Source organism: Pteropus vampyrus, unplaced genomic scaffold, assembly GCF_000151845.1.
Source record: "Pteropus vampyrus isolate Shadow unplaced genomic scaffold, Pvam_2.0 Scaffold6, whole genome shotgun sequence".
Classification (NCBI taxonomy): domain Eukaryota; kingdom Metazoa; phylum Chordata; class Mammalia; order Chiroptera; family Pteropodidae; genus Pteropus; species Pteropus vampyrus.
The window spans coordinates 11,590,124-11,597,749 of record NW_011888787.1 but is presented as its reverse complement, the minus strand read 5'-3'; the positions used below and the strand labels follow the sequence as shown (position 1 = coordinate 11,597,749).

General features: G+C 33.5%; 1 pseudogene; it reads right to left on the bottom strand.

Annotated features, from left to right (window-relative positions):
• Window positions 1-6,105: 6,105 nt before the first annotated feature.
• On the bottom strand, window positions 6,106-6,227 carry LOC111745572 (annotated as a pseudogene).
• Between the last annotated feature and the right edge of the window lie 1,399 nt (window positions 6,228-7,626).

Below are 7,626 nucleotides of genomic sequence, written 5' to 3'. Positions count from 1 at the left end.
GTACGTGGCAACTCCATTTGTGACAAGTGCATTTGGAAATTTTGCGAAATAGCCATAGATGATGGACCTCGTCACACACATGGTTATTAATACAATGAGACATGACAGAGCATGAAATGCACACTATCCATTCACATCGAAGGCTAAGTGCCATCAGTGCATCTATGTGTGAATTAATACAGTATAACACACTGCTGGCCATGGAATGTCACACAGCAACAGTGATTGGAATTGTAAAATGCCTTAATCAAATGTTATTTGGAAAGAACAAGTATGTGCTGTCACATTGATGACAAGGTTTAAAAGTGTTGAACTAAAAAAATTATGCTGCGCTATAGTCATAGCCCATTAATCTCATCAATTGTGTAATTATTTTGGATTACTTTATTTGATCTACATTTTAATTCTGAAGTCATATAAATCATGGAAAAAAGTAAATTAAAATCAGTCAGTATATCTTTTTTAATTTCATTGCCAGAAATATAAGCATATGTAAAAATATAAATTGGATTATATTCACTTTTATATATGTAAGGATAGAACTATGCTCCATTTTAATTTTCTCTTCTCTCTCTCTCTCTCTCTCTCTCTCATCTCCTCTCTCCCCCTACTTCCTGCTCTTGCTCTTATATTTGTAAATTCTTTCTTTATTACCTACTTCCCCACAATATATATTTAAGTGCTTCAGTCACTTCTATGTTTAAAATCTACCTCCTTATATCCTGTGGGGCCTTTTTAACTACTGTTAACAGGAAAGTCTCAAATATAGTTTCCACTTACTATCATCACTTCCTCACCTCCCACTCCATCTTCGACTGAAAACAATTATCTGTCTACCTAATACCCATATTCCCATCTCAGACCCCATCATTAAATGGAAACTGTTTTAACTAAAGTCCACAATAATTTCTCAATCAATTATTATAAGAAGTTCTCTTTAATTGTGTGTCATGTTTGACCTCTCTTAGGTTTGGCAATTTTGATCATTCCCTTTCTGAAAATCCTTCCTTCTTGGTTTCCATCACACTACTTCTACTAGGTCCCCTTCGGTATCTCGGGTTATTTCTTCCCAGTCTTTTCTTCTCCTTTGTACTCTAAATGTTCCTGTGTTCTAAGATTCTGCTCTTGCCCCCCTCCCTTTTTTTTTTTAAATAGCACTCTGCACACACATGGGAAAATTTTTTCATATGAGTTTCTAGTGGTTGTTATTTAAACACGAACACTAGCTTATACTTCTTTGAGCTGTAGTCCAATTTTTTTCCTGCCTAGTAGACACCTCTACTTATGAGATCCTCTAAGTTAACATGGCCCAAATAATAATTATCTTCCTATTTATCAGTCTGTTTATTTTCCTATAATCCCCATCCTAATGAATGGTTTCTGCATTAACTTGTTTATCTGTCACTTTTTCTACCTCCTTCACAATAGAGGTGTCTCCATTAACTACCTTCTCTAAATAATGGAAACATTATGCTTGTACTCGTCAATCTATTATTTTTACTAGCTCTGGATATCACGATTTGGTCTTTTATACTTCTAGAAATATTTTTGCACAAGGTAGTTTTTCTTTCGATGTTTTAATGTATTTTAAAAATGGAGTTGGATTCAGTACATTAAATAAATCTGTTACTCTAAGTCAAGCTTTTCATACAGCATTTCTTTTCCTTACTTTATTTCTTGATTGACCATATTTTCTAAGGCTGACTCACTGTTTCTCAATATTTCATATTCTACCCAGCTTGAAAATGTCATTGTGTGTATGTATTTGGTTTTATACAATTTTATTAAATGTGTAAGTTCATATATCTACCAACAGTCAGAATAGTTGCATCACGAAAAGGATTCTGTATTGCTTTGTATTGCCTTTTTATCATCATACCCACCTACATAACTTCTAAGCCCTAGTAACCATCGATCAATTTTCCATTGCTATATTTTTTGCCATTTCAAAATATTACATAAATTAAATCATATAATATGTAACTTTTTGGTATTTTGTTCTTAGATTAAGATTTGCTGAGATGATGATGATGATGATGATGATGATGAGGAAGAAGATGATGATGATGATGATTGTGGCAAGTTTTATTATGGAAGAAAATCACCAGAATATAAAGTAGAAAGAAATGTTAATCATATAAAATTAATTTTCAAATTAAAAATAGTACATTTATAAGGAAAAATGAAACTAATGCAGTAGAAATAGTAGTTTTCAATAATAACAATTCTTCCTTAAAATTCAGTGTAAGTCAAATAAACACAGAGAAAAGACGTCTCATAATTTTTTTTTTTTTTAATTACAATGGAGAGAGAAACTAATTGAAAGGAGGTGAAGTCTATGGACCTCTCCTGAGGGCGACAGTGGGGAGCAGCCTTTGCTAGGTGGTAAACACAGAGTACAGAGGTTTGACGGGTGGGTTTCCGCTACAAGGTTTGTGGATTTGTACAGAAAACTATTTTCTTCTGAATTTCTTTATCTGCAAGATAAGATGTTCAGACTAAATGGTTTCTAAGGTACTGTCAGTTCTAAATTCTAATAAACGTAGTAGTTAAAAGCTTTTGCTCTGGAGAGAGAGGAACTGGATTTGAATATTGACTGACTCTATGAGGATGGGTGAGTGATTTAATCTCTCTAAATCTTAATGTCCTCATTAACGAAATGGGGATAATAATAGCACATTCCTCATAGGTCAGCATACTGTCACACCTATAAAATAGCTGAATAAAATTTAGTTATTAAAATTTCTATTACCAGATATCAATCTCTCAAACTTCTCAGAAAGTAATACTTTTTCAAATACCTCATTTATGCAAAATCTGAAATTCAATAGAATTGTTATGAGAGTTAAAGGGAAAATGCATTTGAAATGATTATGTACAAAATAAGGTATATGTATTGTTTTAATTGCAAAGTATTTATTTCTCAAGAAAATGGCCTTAGTAATTATAAAATAGGTCATCATTTTCTGCTCATCTCGTGTATATGTGATATAGCATGGGAAGAGTTTTGGAAAGAGTTTGACTCAAAAAGAATTAATTTCTTTTTTAAACTAGAATCAGAGAAAAGGACTAATTGGGAGATAAAAATAAATTGCAGCCTTTCATTCATACAGGTGAATGTTTTCATACTAAAATACATAGCCCTGGAAATAACAAGAAACACTGCAAACTAGGTGGAAAATTTAAGTGGGTGTTTAAGGTTAACACTTCTATAGCTATAAGTTTTAGAACTGCTATATTGGAGTGGGGTAGGGGAAGGTGTGGTGGGGTGGGAGAGAAGGCCACGACCACAAGAAAGAGAAAAATAAAAGTGTAAGACACACAGAAGGAAACTTCTGAAAGTAATCAAAATAATTTTTAGGCTGAAAATTTAAGCATTAAAATAAATGAAATCAAGTCCCCAAACTCTGTTTATGAAAAATAAGTGGAGTTTTAGAAAAAGCCTTCATGGGGAAGGCAAAAATGAGATTGCTAAACCAGTGCTGTACACATGAATTTCAGGAAGAAAAGTTTTTGCCAATGTTGTTTCATACCTAGAATTAAATATGTGTTTCAGCAAAACTTTATCTCCAAGAAAATAAACTTCTAACTTTTAGTTTTCCTATTGTCCCATCACAATAAATACTCACCGAAGAAGAAATTGAAATTTTCTGTGTGAATTGAGCTGTACTTTTAAATCCCTGTTTTTGACACCAAGATGTAACTAATTTTGCTGAAGGTACCAGGTACTCTGAAGTTAGATTTCACGAGAAGTTGAAATTCTCCTTTCTTTCTTGAAGTCAGTGAAATTCTTCAGCAGTGCGGATCCCTTTGAAGTCAGGTTGATATGCCAACATTGAATCAAATTTTGTGAACTTCAAAGTTCTCTCTGTTGTAAAGGATATCCTGGTGAGGCTAGATATTGCAAAAAGAAATGAGAATACGACCTGAACATTTTAACTAACTTGGTTTCTAAAGTAGTATGTGAGTTTTCTTATTTTGTGAATATTCATGTTTTTATATACTTAAAATATTTAATGCTATATATAGTAGTGTTACTATCACATTCCAAAATTTTACTTTATATTTATTTTATACCTTAGAATTCTGATGAACTTACTTTATATGGGAATTTTACATTACTTTTTCTTACATGAAGGAATGTTGAAAAGAGCATAGAATTTAGAATCTTAGAAGCTTCATGAAGACCTTACATATGTGTTTTTGGGTAAATTGCACTCAAAATTAATTTAAAAAAATCTACATCACAAAGTTTTTATAAGAAAGAAATAACAATGTATGTATAAGTGTATAATATTCAATTATAGCAAATTTAAAACAAAGTTAATTTCCTCTATTCTTCATCTCTGCACAAAACACTGAAAGTTTTCAGGACCATGAATGTTCAGATTAAGTTACTTAGATTAATCACCCAAAGTGATGAATATATGGGCCACCTACTTCTGCATACAGCATTCTTGATTGACAGCTCTTTAAGAACCTTGAATATGTCATCCCACCACTTTCTGGCCTCTATTGTTTTTGATGAGAAATCAATGCTTAATTTTTTTGGTATTCCCTCATGGATGAGATGTTTTTCTCTTGTTTTTAAGATTTTTTTGTCATTAGCTTTCAGCATCGACTGATTTGTCTAGATATGAATTTTAAGATTTATCTTACTTGAGATCTGTTGAGCTTCATGGATGTGAAGATTAATGTTTTTCATATTTGTAAATTGTCCCTTAACAGTGGATTATATTATGTGAGGGAAAAAAAGCCAGTCATGGTTTAGATTTCTTTGTGACTATGTAAACATATTTTGGAAAGTTATAGTATGTATTCATTAAGCAGAGATTGGCAGCCTGCTTTTTTAAATCCACCATTTCTACTTTACATGTTGGTTAAAATAGTGTGCACGCTTCAGCTGACCAGCTGCCCGAATCGTTTGTGGAAACAGAAATCGACTGTGAGACACACAGAGTATTTTAGCCTCAGGCCCCCTTCCTTACCAGTGGACCTCTAACTCCTTAGGCATTAAATGTGATGGCAATACCTAATTCTTCCTTCATAATTGTTCTTTCCTTAATAGTGACATTCATTTGTGATATCATACCATATAAAACTTTGTATCCAGTAAAATAGAGTTGATTAAAAATTATGGCAATGATGAAGTTTCGTGCTACAGTAACTGTAAAAGAGTATGAAACTGAGGTGAATCTCAGTTCTGATTTTTATTGTACAGATTTCTTAACTCTTGACATGAGTCAATAAACTTGACCTTGTGTGAAAGTCCATAAGCAGCACATATTCATACTTACAGCCAAGGGCTCAAGAGGAAAACACACTACAGTTCATTTCCATTTATTGCTTACATAATTTTCTATTGGCCAGTTTGGCTCATGCATCCAATAAAAGTGAGCACAGAGACAATCCCACAATGTGCGTGGGTGTGTGTGGGGCGGTATGTGGTGGAGGGAGGGGGCAGTGAGGTTATTAGAGAAGAAAGGAAACTGAAAGAGAAAAAAATCAGTGCCCTTAGTCGTTGTTGTTTTTGTATTCAAACAGAAAACTCAAGAACATGGGCATATGGGAAGGAGTCCTTTCCATTTCATAAAGTCAGTCACATTGGGTACTCATCATGTGTTAGGCATTGTGAAAAGCAAGGAAATAGAGTCCACTCATCAAGATATCCAGTTATCTATTTCTAAATTAATTGATACAAACCAGATATTGACATTCTCAAGATACTATCCTGAACAAAGCAGAAAAATTTCTACCCTCAAGTTGCTTATAAGATTAAGTAAAGGGTGAACTGAGAATAAACAGGAGCCAGATTGTAAAAGACCCATCACGCTGAACTGAAGGGATTAAATTTTTTCAAACAGATGATGAATGGTCATCATAAGTTTTTAAACGAGGAGTCACGTAGTTTGATTTTCCTTAGAGAAAGATAAAATCTTGTACCTATCTTATAGATGATAAACAGTCTTTAAAGTATTTCATTTATTTATTTATTTATTTACCTATTTATTTTATTTATAGATGAGGCAATCCTTGGTTGACCTCACAGATTGCAAGGACCTTGTCAGTTTACAATCTCTTATTTTTTTATTTTTTTATTTTTTATGCCTACAGCACCTGGTCTTCCTAGGTGGTCTCCCATCCAAGTACTAACCAGGCCCGATCCAGCTTAGCTTCCAAGATCAGACTCTGGGATCAGGCTTGTTTAAGGTAGCATGGCCACAGACTAAAGTATTTTAAATAAGAGAATAACGTAATCAGATTTGTATTGCAATCAAATAATTTACTCAGAGGTGGTTTGGATAGTGAATGGGAGGAAGGCAAAACTGAAAGGTGTAAGGAGAGATTATATTTTATTCATAGTGTTACAGTAATCCTAAAAAAATCATTGTGACTAAGAGATTTGAGAGAAATCACTTGATTTGCATATTAAGGAGGTAGAAACAACAGGGTTTAGTGGTGAGGAGGTAGGTGAGGACAAAATAATGGGGGTGAAAGAAGCTTGGGAATTTATATGACACTACTGTTTTAAGCATGTTCTCTCACACATTGCAAACAGTGAAATTCTAACACCAATTCTTTAAACTACTACTACTTTTCACTAATCCCCTTTGCAGCAAAATACTGAAAAGAGTTATCTATTCTTGGGAGCAATCTAAGCACTCAGCAATAGACTTGGATAAAGAAGAGGTGGTTACATATATTCAATGGAATATTACTCAGCCATAAAAAAGAATAGAATCTACTATTTGCAGCAACATGAATGAACTTAGAGAGTATTATGCTAAATGAGATAAGTCAGATAGAGAAAGACAAATATCATATGATTTCCTTTGTATGTGGAATCTAAAGAATAAAATAAGAGAACACACAAACAAACAAAAAACCCAGAAATGAATTCATAGATATAAGGAACAAACTGATGGTTGCCAGATGGGAGGAGGGTTGGGAGGCTGGGTGAACAAACAAAAAATAATTATCTATTCTTTCTGTTTTCAATTCCTTTTCTCTCTTCCTACCTTAAACCATCTAATAAAACTCTCATGATAAAAAGCTACCAAAACTATGCTCACCAATGAAACTAATAATTTCTAAGTTGCCAAGTTCAATGATCAAGTCCCATTTTTTTATTTTGCTGGGCTGAACCAACCAGAAGCATTTGACATAGCATATTATGTCTTCTGTTTCAATAATATTTCTTCATTTGGATTCTAGGAATCCAAATTCTCTTGGTTTTCTCCTATCCCATTGACCACTCTTTCTTATCTCCTTTATTGATCATTTTCTCTTTTCCACCTCCTAATGCTGATGTTGCTCAAAGATCTGTTCCTTGTCCTTTCCTCAATTAATGTTCACATCCCTGATTACTTCAATGAGGCTCATGGCATCAGGTCTCATCATATACTACTTATTCCCTGTTAATATCTTCAATCCAAAATTCTCTTCTGAACTCGACACATATTCAATTGCCTCAGTATTTCCACATGCAAATTTAAAAGCCACTTGTAATTCAAAGTATTCAAAATGTAATTCTTGATCTGTCTTTTACCCCAACAACCCACCGCTGCTTCAAACTCTTCAGTCACAGCTTTCCTCCTCTCAGCTGACGTCAATTCAATGCCTCAG